This window comes from Anser anser (genome assembly GCF_964211835.1).
Source record: "Anser anser genome assembly, chromosome: 3".
In the NCBI taxonomy this organism is placed as follows: domain Eukaryota; kingdom Metazoa; phylum Chordata; class Aves; order Anseriformes; family Anatidae; genus Anser; species Anser anser.
In genome coordinates this window covers 2,143,539-2,166,863 of record NC_139722.1, presented here as the reverse complement: position 1 = coordinate 2,166,863, position 23,325 = coordinate 2,143,539, and the positions used below count along the sequence as shown (strand labels likewise).

General features: G+C 52.4%; 1 protein-coding gene across 9 annotated transcripts in view; it reads right to left on the bottom strand.

Moving 5' to 3' along the window:
• EXTL3 (exostosin like glycosyltransferase 3) overlaps positions 1 to 23,325 on the bottom strand; it is a 133,689-nt gene that overhangs the window by 80,995 nt on the left and 29,369 nt on the right. For 5 of the 9 annotated variants that reach the window (XM_083827919.1, XM_083827913.1, XM_083827922.1 and 2 more), the window contains one exon: positions 11,662 to 11,728. The gene's annotated coding sequence lies outside the window, so the exon portion shown is untranslated. Of the gene's footprint in view, positions 1 to 8,642; positions 10,685 to 11,661; positions 11,729 to 12,837; positions 12,932 to 13,817; positions 13,941 to 14,044; positions 14,306 to 16,864; positions 18,027 to 23,325 lie in introns of those variants that run through there. The other 4 variants (XM_083827918.1, XM_083827917.1, XM_083827920.1 and 1 more) reach the window with 4 other exon arrangements.

Below are 23,325 nucleotides of genomic sequence, written 5' to 3'. Positions count from 1 at the left end.
ATATGGAAATACATCTAATGGTGTGATTGGAAAGGGAACCTCAGAATAAGCGGAGCACATCCAAAGACTTAAAGCAGCAAAAGGCAGAAAATCTACAACTTGTGAAAAATGTCATTCCGACAGATGCACGGCCCAGGAGAAGCTTGGATGCGAACACGGTGTAAAATAGATGGTTTAAAACCTCATTCTCATTTTAATTTCTTCTCTAACATGGACTTGATGAAGATCCCCTTCTGCCCTACTGCTGAACATGGAAGGAGGACCTCGGAAGAGGTGAAGAGTTGTCCTTCCCAACCTTGAAGCTGGACAAACACAGCTCCTGCACTTGATACTGCAAAACCAGGAGGAAAAAACCAAGCAAAACCACGTGCAGCCAAGCGTCTCAGCTCCCCTGGACATGCCAGCTCAGTAGCAATTACAGGTCCACCAGTGTCCTATATCCTGAGTACAGAGTTAAAGCGTTCTTTGGCCTAAAATACTTGCCAAGAAATACGAGTCAGGGGATACAAATTGCCATTCAAACCACCTAGTCTCACAGTCTAGACTATTTTACCCAAATTCAACGTTATTCCAGCCATTTTTTCCTACAGCACAGGAGGTGAGGCCGTTTTCAAACTGCCCATCCCAACTCCAACTGCTCCCTAACCCCACTTCACCGGCCCCCTGGGCCAGCCTGCCTTGCTAAAAACCCATCTCCCAGTATTTCTACCCATAGTGTAACTAGGTTTTAGGTATATAAACACACATATACGCACACATATGCACGTATACTGAGATTTTAGGATCCCGTTTACGCTTTTAGGTTCCCAGCAGGGCACGGTGACCACAGAACCCTGGAATCACTAAGGCTGGAAAAGACCTTCAAGATTATCTCGCCCAACCAGCGCACAGACCAGGAGCTGGAAAGCTTTCCCTACGCTAATCCTCTGCCTCGGTGGCCTCTCCTGGGAGCTCGCAGAGTCGCAGCACAGGGCACGGTTCGCAAAACCGGGCTGCTAGGTGCTGCAGCACACCGGGACCACCGCTGAGAAGTCAGCTTAGCGCCCACCGGTGCGGGGCACTGCCGATTTCTCTCTGCTGATCCAAGGCTGAGACCTAAGACCCAAGTAAAGCTGAAACTTGGCCAGGGAAGCAGGTACCTCGTTGTGCAATTCCCGTGTTTGTGTGCTGTTGCAACCTGGCACTGCCAGGAGACGCCAGAAATGTTTTGGGGTGTAGGCAGCAGGTGTTTGCCGCTGCGTTTAGTTACCCCTTCTCTGACCCCCTGCCCTTGTGGGGTCCCCCAGGAGCTCTCTCCCCACCCTGCCTGGTGTGCCACATCCAGCCCAGGCTCTTCCCACGCAGCCAGTCGCTTCCTTTGCTGCTCACAGCTGCTCCTCCAACCTGCTCGCTCGGGATGAAGGTGACAGAGGGGTTAAAATAACGCATCTCAACTGCACTGTTAGTTTTCAGTGATAAGAGTCCACATTTTTTGGCTTGAAATTTCATCCCTGCCCTTGGCTTCTAGTTAAATTAAGGCTGCAGAGGGTGAGGTAGATACAGAAACATTTTTAAACGTGACCATTACGCTCAGAGTGCTTCCTGCAGAAGTGTATGCATTTGCAGCACGCTCCACATCTCGACGACGCCTCCGAATCCAGGCAGTTCCAGATGAGAAGTGCTGTTTTAACACACCGCCCCGTGAGGCAGCTGCACCGACCCTACCTGGCTGCTGTTCCGGGGTCCTCCTGACATAACCTCGTGGCTTTTGGTCTCGTTTTGGACATGCACTGCCCTCGGAGGACACAGCACCGAGCAACACACCGCACGTCTTACCTGTGCTGAGTCTCAGCACCGCAGGCTGCAGGAGGACGAGAGCTGGCAGGGGTGGGTACCCCGCTGCGGGCAGGGGCCAGGCCACGTTATTTCACCCTTTACGATAAGGGGCAGGGCACATTTTTGGCCTTCCCACACAAATCCATAGTTGCGTGACTGCCAACTCTTTATCGCTTCCTATTTCACTTGTTTGTTTTTTTTACAAACCTTGCCCAAGGTTACACTCGGTAAAGGTTTCTCCCTCGAAACGCAGCATTAAAAATATTATCACAGCAACATCGAGAAATTGCATTAAAGACCTTGCTGAGCAAGGGCTGCTTTTCAGAGGGCAGAAGAGCAGCAAGTTCTGCTCCAGCTGCAGGTGCGGCACCTCGCAGAGGCTGGCAGGCTGTCCTCCTGAATTCCTACAGACCGATAACCCCCACCTCTGCTCACTCTCTCCCGCCCACGGGAGATGAACGCAGAGCATGCATCACTCCCTAGCCTTGAGAACCCTGCCAGCCCGTGGACACGAGCACGGGACAGCTCGGGACCAGGCACAGCAGCTCAAAGCCCTCTGTCGAAAGCAGCGAACCGTTTCAGAAAGAGCCCACCAGCTGTTTAACTCACCCCCTTTTTTCCACCCAAACTTCAGAAGGAGGCTGGAAGCCTTCTCCCAACTCCCAGCTGCTACTTACACGCGGCCTCACGCCACCGTTTTCCATTTGGGGACTGACATTGCCCTTTAAAATCAAAGGGATTTTTCCCCTCTGTGGTGCCTGCACTACATATTCACAGGCAGTAAATATTTAAGTGATATTTCCCAACCTTCCTGCCCGCCCTTCAGCATCCCCAGCGCTCCCGTTACCACTCTGCAGCTGCTCAGGGGTGGCTGCCGGGGCCCCTTTCGCAGCTCCTGTGCCCAGGAAACGTTTCACACTTGGGAGAAGCAGCAGTTTCTTACAGGCAGATCCTTCCAGATCATCCTTCACCGAGCCTAATGACTCTGGAAACATCCCTGGGGAGGGAACGCTTTGCTGCCAACGAGCTCCATTAAGGATCCAACAACATCCAGCAAGAAACAGCAAAACGTTTTGTTTTTTTTTGTCCTCCTCTTCAAGTTGGCCCTAGCACAGAGAACATCACAGAGCATATGCTGCATAAGCGACCTGCCCACAATTCTCTGCACTTTTTTTTTTTTTTCGAAGCAAGGTGGCTGCAAGCAAATGCAGCTATTTCCAGGAGAGGTGGCTTGACTTTGGACAGCAATGCGATGCAAAAGCTCTGCTTTTAGGGCTTGCCCCACGCATCACTTACCCCAGGAGCAAGCAGGACATCTGCAGACACCGTTGAAATACCGACACGTACTGCTGGTGGGCAGCACTCCGTCTAGGAGGTGGTTTCACGCTGCAGCTCCGCTGATCTAACGGCCTCTTGCTGCCGAAAAGAGATCTCGTTCGTGCCCTGCTTCCAAGCCTGCATCCCCAAGGAGCTGACTCGGGGAGCTAAGCTGGAAGGAAACCACCTCGGGCGCGAAGGAAGGAACCGGGTGCACATCAGCACAAAAAAGAGCAGCGGGAGCGAACCCTTCCCTCGCAGCGCCGGTTTGACGTTGTACCGGTTCAGCTGCGACGCAGGAGCGCGCTCTAAATTTAGACAGCTTTCCACCTCCGAAGCCGCACCTCCCATCCATTATTCCTCTTCCACCCCGGGCGTGAGCCGTCCCGTTATCGTGACAAACGCTTTCGTATCGCCACCGCCCTCTCCGCCCTAGGGGAGCAGCCACCAGTCGTGGTTAAAGCGGCGTCGTTTTTGAGCGCAGACAAAAGCTGAGGCAAAGCTGGTGGCGGCGAAGGACGGGTTGCCCAGGGAGGGAATGACCACGGGTTTAAGAGGAAAGGGGGAAAAACCTGCAGACGACTTCCCTGCGCCTGGCTCATCGCTCGGTGAAGCTCTGAAGAGTCACTTCACAGGTTACAAATTATGCTGCTCTTGGCTTCCCCACTTATTATCCACCTCAGACAGCAGCCAAGTCCTTTTCACGCACACACGACCTAATGGGAACGCTTACTCTGAATGAAACGACCAGGAGGAAAAAGAAAAACACAGGTCTCCCTTCGTGCAGGAGATGCCACGATGCCAGCAGGTTCCCCCGCTCCCTTCCCTGCCTCCTTCCGTGCGTTTCCACCTCCTCTGCAAGGGGGAAAACCTCTCTGAACGCAAGCTCTGGGCTGCGAGGGCAGAAGACGCGGCTGTTGATACTTCTCTCTACCCCCTGCTGTTCCGAGATTCCCAACAGACCTTTCCAAAGCTTCTCCCGTTCAGGTTTTGCTCCATTTTATCAAGTTTCTGGAGCGCGTGAAGGCAGACACGGAAACCTTCCAATTCCGGCTATTATGCAGAACTCGGTGTTCAATAGCCAGCAGCCAACTTCTGCCCCTTTTTTTATTTTCTGCCTAATTATGGCTTGAAAAATTATGTAGCTATAACACACACTTCTTTAAATACTTAGGAATGTCTTCCTGTATTGAAATAAAACACAACATCAGACAATAATACGCTAGTGACATCTATCAGGGATGGCAAGGGTGAAGTTGGTCTCTGTTCCCACGCACTTCATAATCTCACGGCAGTATTGCTGATAAACTCAACTAATAATAATCATAAAAATGTTTTCAGTCTAAAAGGTTACGAGTTGAAAGATTCCAGAACTGCTGAGAAAGATCAACAAACCCCAGCTCCGACCGGAAAGGCTGAAACGTTCGCTTTCAGGCCAAATGTTTTGGCAGCTCCCCCCCAAGCTCCATCCTGCAAAGGATTCGGAGCCGTGGTTCGAGCCAGCAGCAGAGCTGACAAACCATCACACCCTGACATCCCAGAGGCAAAAGCGCAGAGGAACAAAGACACACTTGACTGGCAAACCCTAGAGTATCAGCGTAAATTAGCTCCCAGGAGACCTGAACGAAGGCTTCTTTTCCTCCTCAAAGGCGTCAGCTCCGCGATGCCTCACGGTGAGCGCTCGAGGCAGAATGAAAAGGACATTAAATCTGTCCACGGGGGAAGACAGCATCTGGACGGGCAGGAGGAGGCAGAGCATCCCCTACGTGGGGCAGGAGGGGTAAAGGGAAGCAGTGCATCCTCCTTGCCTCAGGGAGGGTTTCAGTGCAGCAATGAGTTCATATTTTTCACAGGAACTGCCTTATAAGACCCATACTACACCTGTAAGACCTAAACCATCCAGAGCTGCAGCTACCCCAGACGCTTGTAGGGAGGGTCGAGGCACCGTGCAACGCCCCCAGACTCATTCCAGATCCAGACGACTTCGTGCCAGCCTCCCACACCCTGCTCTTGCTTTCAGAAGTGGAAACACCACCAGGCAAGAGAATATCCTGGCTCTTCGGAGATTATCCTTAAAGATTCAAGTTTCCAGGTACGTTCCCCTGTCTAAAAGAGGTCCAGGCTGAAGCCTGCTCGTAGAAGCAGAAGGGAAACCTCTTCTGCCCAGTACTTGTCACGGCGAGGTAAGCCAGACCCCCCGCTCACCTCTCTGCACCAACATTTCCTCTTCCAAAACTTCAAGCAGCATCCCCGCAGCGAGATGCCCATGACCCCCAGGGCTGGTACATCCCACAGAAAGGCTGGCCTCGGATTTTAGCTCGTGTGCCGCTTTGGAGGTGGCACCAGCAGAAGGGGCTGCAAGAAACAAGCGTTGTCCAGCCATCGGCATCCCCAGCAGCAGGTCTGAGCCCTACCGAGTACAGGAAGCATGGGCCAAAAACATTTCCAGAAGGGAAAAACGCAAAAACCTCGCTATTATTTTTGGGAGATAACGTTGATTCCCACTCTTCTTCCTCTGATTTGCAGCAGGAGGAAGGAGGAGCATGCAGGAGGGAGAAGAAAGATGTTTGACCAGCAGCTGTTCCATCAATACCGGCACGATGGAGTCGCGAGCATCCTTCTTGTCAGAGCAGTCGCTGCTGAAGTGAGAGCTCTGCCTTTTGAAGAGGGCTTTAGAGCCTCAAACACGAACGTCGGGCTAGATTTTCTTCCCAATCAGAAGTCAATGATCCTGCTGAGTGATGACAGAGCAATCCCACAAAGTAAACCCTTTTCCTATCAGGGCCTCCCGTGATCCGATCGCACCGGAAACTTCCTGGCTCATACAAACGCGAGGAGGATCTCACTCGTGCTTCCCACGGCCGTCCCCAGGGGCCTTCCTCCAAACCTTCAGCGGAGGAAAAGCTTCGTCTGACAACACGAGATGAGGTACTTTTATCCAAACCAAAATTTCACCGCTCAATCTTTTAGCGAGTCCGAGGCTATCTAGAGAGTGTTTACCTCCAGCTGTCTGTAGATTTTACTCGCAGAAGCAAATTAGCGCTACTGGCAAACATTACTTAACTTGTTCCCTGCTCCCTAATCGTTACTATAGTAATGCAAACCTCCCGGAGAGTCCCTTTAACACTTCTTTAACCGCTCTGAAATAGCTTTATTATGGTAAATAATCGCTGGAACGTTTTCCTATCACGAGCAAGTTATAAGCTGTCCTCAGGCGCTGGCCCCTGGAGTATTCGCGCTAAGAGCCTGCGACACCGTTCTGTTCCCGGGTGCCAAGGTCGATACAGAGAAATGGCTTCCACCACGACGGGCTCCCACCACCCCGATTTGGATAAATGAATGAAATTGCACTCGGGAGAAGCAGGGGGAGGCCAGAAGGTATTAAACAGAAAGCTGGCCGATCCCCACGCTGCTAAGCCCGTTCTTCCAGCGCAATCCTTTAACGAGCACAGGCGGTCAGCTTTCAAGCTAATCTACTATCCATACACGACATCCTTTTGGCAAATCTGGATGTAACTCGGGCTTATTTACCTGGCCAGGGCGCAGGCGAGAGCCAAGGTAGCCTTTAGTTTGCAGGGAAGACCCCGTGTCATCGCACAGGTTCACTTAACCCAGCTTTTCTAACTCATCCTGCAAATAACATTAAGCAGACCTTCCCAGGAACGGTTCGGGAATGAACCCAGGAAACAACCCGGAGAAGAGCAGCAGGGGAACTGTGGAGCCACAGCCCAACAGGGGACAGCTGAACTTCGAGATTCAGTGCTGGAAAAAAAAAAAAAAAAGCTAACACCAAGTGGACAAGATGGATGGAGAGCCGCAGACCTGCACCAACGCGTTATGGAGGATCTCGTACGTGACGTGCTGATGTCAGCCTCACTTGAGCTCTCTTCCTCTGACCAACCATGGGATTCAACAAGAACTGGAAGCAGAAAAGAAGCAAACACACAAACAGTGACTTATTCTACCTAAGTGTGAACCAGTTCCTGGAGGGGAAGGGAGGGGAACAGAACCCGGACTGATACTACAGGCTCAGCAAGCGGGAGCACTCCGCAAATACTGCCGGCTTTGTACTCGGGTCACAAAGGCCGCCTGTTACAGCTCTGCCATTACAGCATTGTCCCACGCAGCCTCAAGTCCAGATCTCAATGGCCGCATTAAAAGAAAAAGCCCCCGGGTGCTGGTTGGCTTCTCGGAGCTCCCCACGGAGAGCACGGCGCCTTCCGAGCGTCGCTGCATCCCAGCGGGGATCCTAGCGAGGTCCCCAAACCTTCCCTCGCTCCAAGTCAACAGATGCAGCTTCCCCCCCATGGAGCCTCTCCGTGACAAGGGGCTTTTCCTGGGCAGAGCAGGATATTATTCAGACAACGCACTAGAAGAGAAAATATAAACTGTTCCAGTGCTGCCCAGGAGGAGCCGATCCCTCTTTCGGAGAGGGACCGACGTCTGGCGCATTTACACCCTGCCCAGCAAAATGAGCATCGAAATCAACAAGAGAAGCAGCCAACGCAGCTGTTCTGATCCCAACCATATTAAAATCACTCTCGATTTCCTATCTTGATAAACTGTACCTGAAATTGTTACTGTAGGTTGCCTGCGGGGCAGGCTGGCCGGGTGCAGCTTCGTGTGAGCACATGTAAAAAGAAGACCGAGAAAGAGCCGTATATATATAAAGAGAGCAAGGAAAGAATGAAAAAAAACCTCAGGCCAACAGTTCACCCCTGGGACAGCCTGAGTAGGGTTACTAATGGTAATCAGCATGGGTGCAAACCCCTTGAAACAAGGGGCTGGTGAGGCAGAGGGAAGCCGATCCCTACGGCTTCTCTTAAAAAAAGCCACCAGCAGAACACAGACAAGCCTGAACAACCGCTTGGGCTCTTTGGTTTTAAAAGCAGATACGAAGAGGAGCGTTGGGGAAGGCAGCGGAGGGGAAAGAAGAAACGCCCAAAGGCAGGAACAGCCGTGAGGCTGGGAGAAGGCAGGGAAACACCGCTCCGATAGTCTGCAGAGCCCTGGCGCCGTGCTGAGGAAGAAAACCACCCAAACGTTCCCTGGCTGAACCGAGGACCAGGTTTCTCAGGCTGACCACAGGGCAAGGCTTTAACCACGCTTGTGGGAGCTGTGATTCACCTTCGGGCGGCACAAAAGCCAGGGACATGAGTCAGGGCAGATAGACAAAACCACAGAGCTGGCTCAGCCCCAGAAGTGCCGTGGCAATCTGCAGACCGGGCGACTACAACCCCGGGCGTTACAGTTTTAATCGTGCCCCATTTCAGTTCTACTTTTTGGAAGGCAAAAGTAGAAACCAGCAGCTTGTTAGTCCCACTATTTATTTTGTTAGTCCTACTAAAGAGTAGGATTAACAAAATAAGACTTACGCAAAGCACAGGGGATGGAGGAGCATGCCCTTCCCTTGCAAAATCAGTACCTGCTTGTTGACACTGCTTGATGTTTATCTAAGTAAGAGCTACTCACTCTTCTGGTATCTACTCACTCTTTTGGCATCCTTTTACCTCTTAACCGACGGAGCGGGAGGAGAAGCTTTAACATCCAGAGCGTTTCTTGTCCCCATTTGGAAGACGCGGCGCACACGAGCAGCCATTTCGTTTCCCGAAACTGCTGCAGGATACGAAGATACAGCTCATATCCTGGCTGACAGCTTGAGCACAAAGCCACACAACGTCTGTCAGGACTCTTTGTTAAATACTATATTGTCCTAGTGACTCAGTGCGCTGGAATGCATCAGGTTTATTCATAGCTTTTCTGATAGAGTCTTTAGATTAGACACAAACTCCTGCTTTTTAGAAGAAGGAAAAAAAAAAATCTATGGCTCATTATTATGTGGAACACACACAATTCCTGGCTTCTTTTCTAGGATAAACACAGAACTGAAACAAAAAGGACGGGCCCTCAGAAATCTAATGGCTCTTTCAAGCTTCTAACGAGGACGACTTCGAGAACGTTCGAGAGAGGAAAACCAGACGTGCACCAGGACCAGAAGCCAGCGCCACGAGGAGAGGGGGCGGAAGAGAAGTGAAGATGGTCAGAGACACGGCACACCACCTGTAAGGAGGCCAGTCAGAGTAGATTTGGATCCTTTTGTCTGGAAGAGATCTCTGGCAAGGGGCATAGCAGGGACCTACGGAACCCAGAACAGCATGGAAGAGGCAAACACACAAACGATTCCCTGTACAGGAGCTTAGTACATTAAACCAGTTGGCAGCAGCTCAGTTACCAGAAGGAGATGGTTGATCACAGTTATAATTGAACGTTGACATGTCCAGCAGCAGGACAGAGGCCAAAAGCCCGTGTGGGTTCAAACAGCAGCTAAATCAGTTAATGAGAGAGAAAGGCCATTTCCACCAGCCACTGCTGGAGAGAGGACAGACCTGTGGCTCAGGTGTTCGTTTGCTGTGGTTTGAGTTTCTAATAAAGCAGGCAGAAGCCTGTGGCTTCTTCTGGGAAGATCGGCAATGCAGCCTCCCCAGTACTTAGCCGGGGTTGAAAGTATTTTTATATTCCACCCCCAGCCCAGTTATCTAGATACTTAGTGCTACAGAGGCTTGTATACAATGACTTAAAGACTCTTGAAACCAGTTATTTTTCCATTTTGTTCTACAGCAACCACAGACAGACCTTGTTTCTAGCATCTCTTCTGTTCCATCCCTCTGCCAAGATCCCTTCGCTCAGCTGTCTCCTACTGACCTAAATTCATACGCGCAGCCTTCTTGCTTTAATCACAACCTTCGGCCATACAAAGGGCCTCCAAACCTCAAATCCTCGTCTCCAACATTCGTTCTTCCAGCCATCAGGCCCACAAGCGTGTAGCGGGTTCTGAAGGTCAGTGCTGAGCCTGCCACACAAGACACCAGCCGTAACAGATGCTCTGCAGGCCAAACGATGCCCTCAGGGAAGCCCACGCAGCTCTGGGGCATGCCGCACATTGCGGGGCTGTCAGGCTGCAACTTTGTGTTCTCCTTAAGCTAGGCGAGGAGAAGGAGAATTCAATGGTATTGACTTCTTTTAGCTACTGCAGTCAGCAGATCTGACTCTGAACGCACCCTGGGATTAGATCTGTCGATTCAGGCCACGGCACGACGGCACCCCTGATCGATAGCGGCAGCGTCCGCTCTTCGCGCGACCTCTCTGCTACTTTCAGTTTCAGTATTCAGCCCCACGTTTGGTGCAGCAGCTCCCGTGCCAGCTGAGAAGGGAGCCCCCAGCGCGTTTGGCACATCCCAGCAGTAGGGCAGAAAGATGGTCCTGGATCCAGAAGTAAAACGAGCTGAATCAATGCCGCAATAAGCACGAGGAGAACACCTGAGCCAAGGACATCTCGCGTGCCACGCTACACTGGTCAGGCGTAGGAGATGTTAAGAAGCCACAAATTAGAAAGCCTCATTTTTTAACCCTTCCTGCACAGGAGGTACCAGAATTGACTGCCCTGCACCCAGGACTTATTTACACCAACCTGCTGACACACTCCGGTTTCCAAGAGCGTGATTTCGTCCTTGTCTTTTGTTAACGAGCACCTTCAGCTTCAAGATTCATCATCCCGCGTTACCCTTAGGGGAGTCGCCTGCCAGGATTGTTACAGTGAAATTAATTGTGCAGCCGCCTCGGTCAGTCAGAGCAGCTCCCACACTCACCTGCTGTGCCCGTGCCAGCATTTTGTACCCAAAAGCGGAGCGTCCTCTCAGCTTCCAGAGGCCGGGAGTAGGCAGTTAACTATTTCAGTCTGGCTACGCACCAGAAGGGCCAACGTGTTCCAATTAACCAGTATTTATTAGCTCGAGTCCCTCGCAGTAGCAAGTTGCACAACATTTGTAGACACCTCATAAAGCACAGGCTCGTTATTACAGCCCATTAGCATGCATGCGAGATATTTTAATGTGTAAAAATTCCCCGTGAAATATGGATTTTCTCCTTCGCTTTCAGAAAAAGCCTGCCGTCCTTACCGCGTACTAAGGCAACACTTTCCACTACTTTTTTTTTCTTTACCCTTTCCATCCCACAAGTAAAACCAAGCCTCATTTAACCAATTTTACAGTACGCCTCTACAAGGAACTCCTATATTTGCTGTGGCAGGTCCCTCAGCCTCCCTCCCCACTGAGTTCAACACCTCTAACAAGGCAGGTGAGCCCTTGCTCTCCTGCCCCTCGAGCCTCCTCTGCTCTGCTGCACAGGGAGCCAAATGACACGTTGCTAAATTATGTGGCAACACCTTCGGTGCACCTTCCCAATGCCTCAAGCAGGTACGAGGCAGAACCGCACTGGTTCTGCGCTCTGCTGAAACATGCACACCGCTGGAAGTGGGATGCGGGCAGATTTACCCCCTTCGGATGGAAGGAGCTGGAGCTGTCAGCTTCCACTTCCCTCGAAACGAAACAGGAGGTAAGCCAAGGGAGCTGGTATTTGTAGGACGGTGTTGTCAAAGTACGCAGATTTAGTGCTGCTCCCCCGTGAAGCCAAGTTTTAAGCCAACATTAGGCAGCACGGCAAATCTCATCCTTGAGACGTCAGGGTACTTACTGTACAGGGTGATCAAGCGGAATCTGCCTCTCCTCCGTGCCCAACTCCCCGCTCATTTGTCTGGATCCTATTAGAGGAGAAGAAAAGCTGTAAGTATAGACGAAGTGACACGTTCAAGAAGCCAGCTAAGGAAAGAAAGCAGAACAGACACCCCCAACACCGAGGTCGAGAAGTGAGAACGCTGGTAAAGCTTGGAACACGTCCTAAACAAGAAATGCCCTAAATCAAACCAGAAATGCCCTAAACCAAAAAACGCTGCGATGCCTGAAGTCAGCTGCGGCACTGGCGGCCTCCAGAGGCTCTCAGAAGGTCAGACCTGATCCAAACCAAGAGAAAAGCAAGATATTTACGTAAGAATAGCACCAACAGCTCCACAAAAGCAGTTACTACAGGGACGGCAAATCACTCCTCCTGAGGCACACTGGTCACCAAGGCACCATTACACGAGCTCAGCGTGTTACAAAGGCTTCCTCGGTGGCCGCCGAGACAGGAATTCCCTTCCTTAGGCACGGTCCTGAAGGCTCAGGTGGCTGTACCCTGCACGCACCAAGGAAATTCCTTCAATAGATTTCAAATTTAGAATTTTAACTTTATCCCCTTAATAAGAAGCCACTCAGTTTGTGCTGAAGCCCATTCTGATGAAGCAAAAAATTACCTACGGAACAGTTACGATGCGAAGAGAAGCAAAACCCATCACTAGACACGTCAATATACGCCGCACGCAGACCGATTACGCTTCAGGGACACATTAAATCCCCCTTCGATTAATAGAGACACCTCTTAAGAGGGGCATTAAATAATTCCCTACCGTGCAGCGTGACAGCTGGCTACTTCAGGAAATCGGAACCGAGGACTCCATGTCCCCCAGCCCAAAAACCCCAACGAAACCGGCCCGAGGAACAACAAGGGGTCAGCAGGGAGGGACGGGGGGCAGGAATGGCACTGCCGCAGCCTTACTGTGCGCTCAGATTAAAGGCTCCTCATCAGAAAATTAAACGAAACGGATGCCTTTCACGTTTATCAATAACGGAGCTAACAGTTTTTATGTAAATGCCATTACTCGCAGGCGGATCTGCACGAGGCTCGAGCCAGACTCGCCGGCGACTCCCCTTCGGGCAGCCAATCTAAATGCAAATTATCATCAAATGGCAAAACCCGGAGTTTTCTGGGCCATACCAAAAATTTACAACTGGAGACGGAGCACACGTATCTGGGGGAACGGCCCTCCTCTTGGGCAGGAGACCTGCTGATCCCGGGCTGCTTTTTCACCCTGAACATATATAAAAATGAAAGGTGAACGTATATAAAAATTAAAGGATAACTCTGTTCTCATTTGCAGCCATGTTATTCACATAACAATATCTGTAAATATATTATAAAACAAATAAAACAAAGAGCACTATCCTCTTCCGTCCCATCCGTGTTAATACAAGGGGGAATTTTTTAATTTAATTTTATTTTTTACCAAGCTGTAAAGAGCTGCTGCCTCTCCCAGCTGTTTCCCCCACCCCAGGAACATCCCATCAGCACGGATATCGAACCGGAGCAGTGTCAGAGCCCTGCTGGCTCTGCAGAACAAGCGGCACTTCCACATTTTCAGGGGGGGGGAGTTTCTCCTCGGCACGGAGTTATTTGTGCAAGCCGGACGAAGGAGGTGGTACCGCGGGATGGCTGATAGGAGGCCGGGATTTCAAACTGCTGTCGGCACAAGGAGAGCCGTCCTCGTGGCCTAAAAGCTTTTCTGAAGGACCCTTGAATCACGACGCCCACCTGGAGAACACATCACACGAGGCGCTTCGTCGGCGCTGATTAAAACGGGGCGCTAATGGCAAACCTGGAAATAACTCCTATTAGGAACAGCGCCGCTTGTTAAGCAGAACGCACAGAGGATAATAAAACAAAGGGCAGAACTGTGACAGCCGAGCTCGCAGACCTGTGCGGGCGTGGGTCTCAGAGGGGCTGCCCCTGCCTACCACCAGCAGGTGCCCACCAGGACCACCACCCCCTGAGGGGGCATCCTCAGAGGGATGCAGCTAATTAACATCGCTGTACACACGCTTGTTACACGGGTGAAGAGCTTAGGGCGTTGTATGTTTTGGAAAAGCGTGCTATGGGAATATTCACCGAGCTGAACCTCGCTAATTAACGTTACTAACCGAGGGACCGCTGCTGCAGAGGGCTGGGTTTTGTGAGTTCTGCCTGAATTGCTCGCTGCTTTGGGTGTCCGCGGTTCAGTAATTCCTCCTCGGGCCTCGGTGCCCACGAGTGAACGCACAAGTCTGTAAATAAAGTACCACTTATTATGTGTGGCCCGGCTAAACCTGATTACGAGGGTCTGACTGCCCATCAGAAGAGGGCATTACAACAGCACGCCCCTGGTTACCTTCCCCAGAAGCTCTTCGAGGGCTGGCGTTTCTGAAGTCTCACTTGACTCCTATTCCCACAGCTGTTTTGACTCACAGAGCTGTTTTATATATTGAAATAAAACGCTGGCTTTCAGTCCTTGAACACAAGTCGCTAAGGCTCCCTGCTTCTCCTCCTCTTCTTCCAAGCCCTGGTGCAGCGAGCGTCCGAGCACGGCCACGCGACGGGCCTGGAGCATTCTCCTTATGAGAAAAGGCTGCGAGACCTGGGGCTGTTCAGCCTGGAGAAGAGAAGACTGAGAGGGGATCTTAGCAATGTTTATAAACACCTGAGGTGTGGGAGACAGAGGGATTTGGCCAACCTCTTTTCAGTGCTCTGTGGGGACAGGACAAGGGGCAACGGCCACAAATGGAGCCCAGGCAGTTCTGCACCGACACGCGAAAGAACTTCTTCCCGGTGAGGGTAACAAAGCAATGGGACAGGCTGCCCAGGGAGGCTGTGGGGTCTCCTTCTCTGGAGATATTCAAGGCCCATCTGGACGCCTGCCTGGGCAGCCTGCTCTAGGGAACTGCTTTGGCAGGGGGGTTGGACCCGGTGGTCTCTGGAGGTCCCTTCCAACCCCTACAACTCTGTCGTTCTCTGGCAAAAGCTGGCTGGGGCCCCATCTCAGAGCTTGTCATCACTCCAGCCACATGCGAGGTCAACCTGTGAGATACAAAGAAGCCCTTCCAAACCGAGCACACAGCTTCTCGTCCCATGTTCGGACACCCTAACGCTGCAATTCGCAGTCCAACCCTGCCGTGATGTCCCGGCAGAAGCGGCGAGCGGCAGCACTGGGACACAGACCCACGCTGAGGCACAAGATCTCAGGGAGAGGCCCCTGCAGCCCCCAAACCCCCATCGTGCAGCCCCACAGTGACCGTGGCTCTCAGCCGCCCGGGATTTCGCACGCGGCCGCCACGTGCAAGCGTAATCTGATTTCGCAGTCCAACTCGGGCTGCGAAACCACAACCACAGCGCGCTGCTGCAGCAACGTGCCTGAAAACCAGAGCTGTTCCTGTAGCAGAGCTATTTCCTCCCGTAACTCAAGGTTCGAAACCAGACCCCACATACCCGTCCTCCCGCAGCGTTTTGCACGCCCCGTTCACCGCGTGCACGTGGCTGCGCGCAGCGTCAGCCGAGGGGCAAGATGCTGGCGACACAGATTGCCCTCCAGGTGGTGGAGGCTCCCAAAAATCACCTAATTCTGCCATCTGGCAAAGGGGGGGGAACAAAACTGGAAATGTTTCCACTTCTAAAGCGCTTCCTAGCGGCTCCTGTTCTTAAATATAAGCTCAACACCGCGCTAAACTTACTCAGCACTCACTTTCTCTCCCCAAACGCTTTCCGTCATCACAACCCCACAGCCGGCCCCACGAAAGCTGAGGGTTTCCCTCTGCAAGAGTTCGGGGTTAAGCACACCGCAACGGCCCGTTGATCCTCTTCCCGCCGCCTTTTGTGGCGGCCTTCATGCCACGATGGACGCGTGGAAATGCAAAGCAGAAGCCCGCACAAAGAGCAAGCCAGTGGGTGAGGTGGTTTTGTCTTCAGAAGGGAAGCAGGAATGACTTATTGCCTCACTGAAGAGGCCTCGGTCTGCGTTTTTATTAGGTATGTTTAGATCCTAGTGGCAAAAAAATAATAAAACAGGGAGAAAAGCAGTCGTATTCTTAACGTACGGACCTCGTTAATCACACGGATATAAACTAAAACACAGCAAATTCTCCCGACGCAGGCACAGAAATCGTTTCCACGGTGCATACGGGGACCTGGAAAATTTCAGCTCCTACCAACCCACACAAAGGTGAGGCGAGACTTACCTGCTGCAGGACCGTGCCTTATTCCACTGTATTCCTTTTCCCGTGGAGGAATTTCTTATCTTGGCCGTGAAACTGGGCCAGTAACACCCCAGCTCTCAGCCTCTGCCTTAGCAAGGCTCTTCCGCGGCCCTGCTGCGGCTCAGCATCATCCTGAGAGCTCCCCGCTCATGCTGCGGCCTCCGTCCCGCCAGCAACCTGCGGCTCCGAAAGCACGCTTATTTCCAAGCCTCCCGCAAACGTTAGCTCGCGTCCCCTGGCTTGCACAAAGCACAAATTACTACCCTAAGCGATACCTCCCCAGCTCAGCAGCGATGATCAACCACGGCTAAGGCCGCGCGCGGACACTCGCGCTGAACAAAACAAGGCGGCACGCCCCGAGCAAGCACGCTGCTCAACCACTGAACACACGTTTCTGTGCCCTACGTGGGCAGCGGCTGCTGCCCAGAATGTTTTCACAGCGCGAACTGCACCGCTTGATGCGGAAGGAAAAGAAAATAAACCCGGAGACATTTCTTCCTTATAGTTAAGAGCGCAAGAAACAAGCGGCGTAATTATTCCCATACAAGCAGAAGGAAAATAAAACTGAAGAACGCCCAGGAGGAAAGAAACAGGACTAAAAAAAATGGATTGTCAAAATAGTCCAAGGGTTTCCGCGCAGGGCCATAACCTCACACAGCAGGAGTCAGGAAGAGCGGAGGCTCCAGCACCCCGCAGAGCCCCCAGCTCACCGTCCCGAGCCTGCAGCACCCATCCTGCTCCTCCTGGTTCCCAAAGTCCCTCAGTGTGACGTCTGCTGGCTCCATTTCCGTCCCCACCAGCCACCCAAAAGATCCTGCAGCGCCCCAAAACCAGCAGGGAGCCTGCAGGAGCAGCACCCTGAGCGCTGCCCTGCCTGAAATTCGGTCTGCACAAGTCACCCTTCCCAAAACGACCCCAGAAAGCAAAACGCAGACGCCAGCGGCAAACATCCATGCACCCACCTGCCTGGGGGTGCTCCCCGAAGGGCCGCGGCTGCACCCCAAACCTGCTGTGGGGGAACAAACCCTCGTCGGAGGGGAGCCGAGCCCCACCGCACCTCCTCCGGGTAGCCACAATCGCTCTTTGCCAGCAAGTCAAAGCACTTCGAGGAGGGCTTTCCTCCCCTCCCTTCACTTTGTTTTAAAGGGCTGAAGAATTTCTCCTGAATGCTCCCGATCGCAGGCTCACGCTGGGTTATTTTTAAGAGCACAGAAGCAGATTTTCAAGACCCTGAATGAGGAAATGCGAAGCTTTTATTAAGCAATAATAGCCCAGACAATGGTCACGATTTCCCAAGGGTCTGAACACCGCAGCTGACAATGAGCTTTATTCCTCCACAAAACCCCCTTCACGGGCTTGGAGGGTTTGCTTTGTGTGACCCAGGCTCAAGTTAGAGAGTTAAAACCAAAAGCTCTGCGGCCGTTTTCAGCGCCATTTCCTCCAGCAACGCACATCTGACCAGGGATACAAAAATCACTGGGGAAAGCCTTTATGTTACCCCATTCCTCCCCGGGATAGCGGGATAAATCCCCCTCCAAGGTTGTTACCAAGACTTCTCCCCGTCCTACCCGCACGAACCGGCTGATCTTTCCAGGGTTAGGGGATTGGGAAAAAGCCCTTCAGCTTTCTGCGTGGATATTTGCACCACCACACCACACCTCTCCCCCAAATGGCCAGAAATGTGCCGCCACCCCTGACCTGCTACCAAACGGGCGTCTCAAATCCAGAGGTCACATCACCCCTTCCTTCTTCTTCTGAGGAGGAAGCTACACCTACGAGGAGCTCGCTTGTGCAGCCTCCCGAGCTGCCCAGCACCGAGGTCTGGCCTTGTGCGAGCCACTTCTCGTTCCCAGAGCTGTTGGGGTTGGCCCTGAACGATCACCACCGCACCTCGACCAGCGGATCCGGCTCTCCCTGTAGCTGAGAAAAGCAGCAGGCACTTCCAGGGCACATAAAACTTGATTGGTTCAAGATGTCTGCTTAGGACGAGATGAATTGTGCCGCACAAACGGCTGTTGTTCTCCACCGGCTATAAAGCAGAGCTCAGGGAAATAAAGGAAGAAAAGAAACGGCTTCGTTACAGGCAGCTACAGCTGTCCGAAGGACTCCCAGCCTGAACGTCTCCTGCTCGAATGCTGGCCTCACCCTAACAGGTTAAAAAAAATGAATAAATAAAGATTAATACCACAAGTTCATTAGCTCTTAGCTCTTCAAACCAAGATGGTGATGTCACGATGTGCCGCAGGAGTTCCTTGCTCTACCACCATCTCTGCTCTCCCATGTCCCCGTGAAGGCACGGCGTAGCACACAGCAAACCAAGGTCACAGCTCGGCTTTTTTTATTTATTGGTCTCAATCCGATCACTTCCCAACCTGGTGCGCCCCACAGCCAGGAGCGACAGACCACGCGGCCCCTTTTCTCCAGCTCACGACACGTTCAAGGGTTTACGAAAACGTTTCCTAACCGCCTGCCTACCTGCCAGCCCGTGGAGCTTACGTACCCAGAAGTGGGCAAGAAGAGAAAACAAACGCCTCAGCGCCCTGCCCGAACATCTGCACCGCCGGCGCAGCCTCCCCACGACAGCCACCAGCCTTTATCCCCCTACACACGAGCCTTCAGGTAGGGATAACCTTTTAAACCCTACCTGTACAATTAAGGCGTACAGCAACAGCGCCTCCCATCCTTTGTCTTTTTTTTTTTACCGTGAGCTTCAAGGTGCCTGGACCCGGTGAAATCCCTCAACTTGGCCTGAAACACTCCTGAAAAAAAAAAAATCAAACACCTGCTTGGGTGCAGGATGGCTGTCCACGCGACGCATGCAAGCGGCTGCCTGCCCTGTCCGAAAGAGCAGGCGGGAATTCAGGATAGGCTCCGAAAATGGATGTACTCGAATTAAGGATGCCAAACACACGCAGGTATCACCAGGAGTGAGACGAGGGAAGAGCCCACGGCAGCTGGAGGAGCCTGCAGGTGCCAGCGGCCGCTGCCTGGGACACAAACGGCACCGTCCCCATCTAACAAGGGGGATCAGAGGCAGATGCTTGTAGATGAGATGCCAGAGGGACTTGAATATTTCCCGGACAGGCAGCAGGACTTAAAATAAAGAGGCAGCCTGGACAAGAAGCGTGGCTTCAGTTAACGAGCTGTACTTACAAGGCCGGACTCCGAAACGCTCCTCGGCCATCTAAGCTGAGCCACAGCGTGGTGAGAGAGACCCGGGCAGCAGCTGGCTAACACCCAGCCAGGCACCACAACCACCCGCAGACATCCACACACCGGCGGGGATGGTTTGAGAGGCTCCTCGCAGCCCGGCATCCCCGTGCCGAGCTCAGCTTCACGTCGTGGGTCGGGGGAAGGCGGGTCACAGCCCACGCCACGGCCTCTCCATCGCTCTCTTTCCCACTCGCGCTACGCAGCGAGCCATTCGGGCAGGGGCACCGACGCCCTCCAGCATTAACAACGAGTCTAGATTGCTGCAGCCTTAATGGAAATAAGATCGCAGAGATTTGGTCCTACAGCTCTGCAAATTACTTACATCGGTCAAGAGAAGTCCAAGGTTAAGTCTTCCTTTCTGCTCTACCCTTCGTGCCTGCCTCAGAGCACACCCAGAGTTAAATACAGAATTAAACGCATTAAATTTCAGCGTAAGTTACGGACCGACCCACAGAGGCTCCAAGCACACGCCTCAAAAGCCACGTGCCAAGGCTGAGTTACCCCAGGTACTTTAGGAAGACGCAGCTCTCCAAAGAGAGCGGTGACAGAGCATCTCTGTGAAGATTCAGGGCTGTATTGTACCGAGCCTTCACTGCTCTCTGTGACCTTTATGGCAATATGATAAATATTTTAGCATATAAAGCATTTGCTTGCTGGGCTACTGAAGAACTGGTGAGCTGTGGGCACAAAGCTTCCGTGAGGGTGAAGGCTACAATGAAAATCTTATCACCCACAACATAAACGGCGCCAAAAGGCCGGGACAGCTCGAAAAAGGGGGGAGAAAAGAAAAAAGGTGTCTTAAAGACAGGCAAGAGCTCATCGTTGACACCAGCTCCCACGGGATTCACAGCAGCAGCGACGAGATCCCTGCAGTCACTCAAGCAGGACCGCTCCTAAAGCTGCGTCCTTACTGTTTCGAGGCCCTTTTGAACAGCTTGAGATCCCTCGGACCCCTTTGCATCTCCACAGCAGCACCTCCCAAAACACCTGGAGCCGCCCGTGTAGGACAGGAAGGTCCTCGGCGTCTTTCCAGAGTGCACAGAGTGAAGCTTCCACGGAAGAAATGACGCCAGCAGATCCCTGCGTCCTGTCTGCTGATCTCCGCAGAAACCTCGGCCAGCCTCTTTTTTCTTTTTCTGGATCTCACTTTCAACAGATTAAGAACATCCCAGGGGCACGGCAAGGGACCAGAGCACGAGAGATCGTTTCAAGACATCCGTAATAGCGCGCAATTAACAGCTTCTCCTCAAGTTTGTCTTACGACCTCATTCGTTAGCAAGAGTTTTTACCATATCCCCAAATAACGCCTCTTCTAACCACCCCCCACTCTCCTTACTGCCACCGGAAAGCTTGGGCTCCTCTTCCTTTCCCCCTGAGAAGGGTTCAAGGCAACATCTTCATTCCCCTACCGCCCATCCACGACGAAGCTGCCTACACGCACGTGCGAAACGAGCTGGGTTTGCTCCACCGCGAAATTTCAGCCAAGCCGGCTCGCGCCACCGACCGATATTTGACTCCGCGAGGACTGCAATTTATTTCAGTTCAGCGCGTCGTGCCCACAGGAGCGGATGCAGCAAAGGACGAGCCGGCAGGACACGCTGCTCGGGGTTTGGGGACAAACGGGGCACCTCCTGTCGTCAAAAGAGGGGCGAGGGACGAGCAGGACCTTCTGCTGTCTTCTCTGCCGCTCCGCAGCTGGCGGAGAACTGGAAAAATTCAGAGAAAGGGGAAATTCTACGAAAATAAGGCCAAAGAGGGGGGAAGGCGATGGAAACAGGAGGAAGCCGAGTCAGCGAGGATGACAAATAAAATAATAAATTAAAAACACATCAGGCACAACTTCACCATAAACTGCAACTCTCCTACTCCTCTTACTCCTGGTTTTCGACAGAAACCACAGGGAAAAAAATCAGTAAGAAGCCGTCAGTTGCAGGCCAGGCTCAGCTTCGCGTCCCTTTCTGCGGTTTTTACGAGCTTCCAAAACCCAGTTGCTTACAACGAGCACAGGCCAGCAGATATCGATGCTGTGAGTCAGCAACAGCTCTCCACAGATGTGATCTCTCCCCAAGTGCTTGTTTTCCAGAGAAACGTCCCCGGACCAAGCGCAGCATCAGCGCGACTCCGAGTTTCGTGCCGGCACAGGCAAGAAGAATAAAAACTGCCGCAGCCACAGCAAAGAAACAGGGTGACCCCAGATCGCGTCAGCTTTCACGTGAAGACCGCCAACATTTTTCCCCCTTTCAATATAAAAAGCTAGAGGAAACAGAAGCAATGGCATCTTCTCCTCTTCCTCCGTGGTCACGGGGGGATGCGAGAGCTGCTGGATCTCGCTCACCCTGCTGCATGTGCTAGTTCATCCTAGCAGAGTCCTTTGCTTACACGAGCCCTGCGAAACGGGGCCAAAACTGAAGGTTAGAAGGAACAGGTCACTGAAAAATCCCAAGGAAGAAAACCAAGTGCTGAACAAGCCTCCCTCTTAAATAACCAGCCACAGAAGCCCTCTCCTGATGGAGAGGACCCGAAGAACTGCTCGGGTCAGAGGTGCCACCAGCAGAGAAGGGCGCACACGAGAAATAAAGCTACATGTGTGAACACGAAATGCTCCTCGTTTACTTCTTAACTGGGGGAGAGGAGAGGACAAACACCAAGAAAACAAAGAGGAAGCAAACCCAGGCTCAGAACAAAATTGGGAAAGGAGACCCAAAGGCAGCAGGGAGAAGGACAAACACCTGGGGAGAAAACTGAAGCAGAGCAAGAGTTAATTGTAGGAGGTTGGATTTTCTGTGCTGTTTGTTAGCGGCTTCATTTGGAAAGCAACCCAGGCACTGCAGCCTCTCTGCTCTCGGTAACTTCGGAAGTCAGTGGCCATTTCAGCCGAATTTCACGGGCAGAGGAGGTTGACGCTTCCAGTAGCAATTGCACAAATCAAAATAAGGCACCGCTCACGCTACAGCCAGGCGGAAGCCTCCTACCAGGGGCCTTGCACGGAGCTCACCTTGCTGGGCGAGAGGAAGGTGCCCGCAAAGACAAGATTCAAACTCGGGAGCAGCCCCGCAGCTCAGGTGGTCGGGGGTTTAATTCTGTCGCTGCATAAAAAGATAGAAAAGGTTTCTAGCGCTAATTAACAGAACTTTTGTCGCACCTCTGGACATGCAATAGTTATGGGAGCTGAAGGAAATCACCCCACGAGCAGACATATGTATGTATAATTCATTGAAAGCAGAAAAAAAACTAAAGCTCTACTGAACCTGGGAATTAAAAACCTGACAGATTTAACCCCCTGACAGATTTAATCCAGTTCACCCCACGCCACATTAGCTGCTGTTTAAACACGGCTTGGGCACTGCCTTGTCTGTTTGCAGGGGATTATTTTTTTTTTCCCAAGCTAAACTGTTCTCGTGTTCACAGCTTGAGGAACGTCACTTATTCCTAAGAGGCTCAGCAAAACGAAGGGGGGCGGATCAAACTCTTCGCAGGGGCCCTGCGAGCAAGGAAGCGCACACCCGAACTGCTCTGCAAGTTCCAACAGCGTTAGATTTTTGTCTGGAGTTTAGCAGGGAATTCAGAGCGCCCTTCAGGTCAATCTAGTCAGATTTAAGGATGAAAAGCCCACTTTTGCCAAAAAGTTCAGGCCAGCAGCGTGCCCTGGTGCCCAAGAAGGCCAACGGGATCCTGGCGTGCATTAAAAGGAGCGTGGCCAGCGGGTCAAGGGAGGTGATCCTCCCCCTCTGCTCTGCCCTGGTCAGGCCTCACCTGGAGGTACTGTGTCCAGTTCTGGGGTACAAAAAAGACAGGGATCTCCTGGAAAGAGTCCAGCGGAGGGCCACAAAGCTGATACGGGGCCTGGAGCAGCTCCCCTGTGAGGAAAGGCTGAGAGACCTGGGGCTGTTCAGACTGGAGAAGAGAAGCCCGAGAGGGGATCTCATCAACGTGTATAAATACCTGAGGTGTGGGAGACAGAGGGATTTGGCCAACCTCTTCTCAGTGCTCTGTGGGGACAGGACAAGGGGCAACGGCCACAAAATGGAGCCCAGGCAGTTCCGCACCACCATGCGGAAGAACTTCTTCCCGGTGAGGGTGACAGAGCGCTGGGACAGGCTGCCCAGGGAGGCTGTGGGGTCTCCTTCTCTGGAAATATTCAAGGCCCGTCTGGACGCCTGCCTGGGCAGCCTGCTCTAGGGAACCTGCTTTGGCAGGGGGGTTGGACCCG